The sequence below is a fragment of the Penaeus monodon genome, chromosome 23 (assembly GCF_015228065.2).
Source record: "Penaeus monodon isolate SGIC_2016 chromosome 23, NSTDA_Pmon_1, whole genome shotgun sequence".
Taxonomy (NCBI): domain Eukaryota; kingdom Metazoa; phylum Arthropoda; class Malacostraca; order Decapoda; family Penaeidae; genus Penaeus; species Penaeus monodon.
The window spans coordinates 39,770,825-39,771,104 of NC_051408.1; positions in this window are offsets into that span (position 1 = coordinate 39,770,825).

The following is a 280-nucleotide window of genomic DNA, read 5'->3' on the forward strand; positions in this document are numbered from 1 at the left end:
ATCAGACGGAAGGAATTACTAACCAGGATTGAGTTAGAATATAAAGAAACAGATTGTCAAAAACGCTGGTTTAGAGAGTACTTTTATATGGAACAGATATATGTTCATAGAAAATAGAATATACATTTTTGAAATGTACTGTAGCTTAGAGGAGTGTACATTTTCTTTCATAAGTTTTAATCTGTCCTAACATTTGAAATCTTTGACTATGGATATGAAAGTAGGCAAACAGTATAATAAATAGAGAGAAAGGGAAAGGTATATGAACGAATAGAAGTAC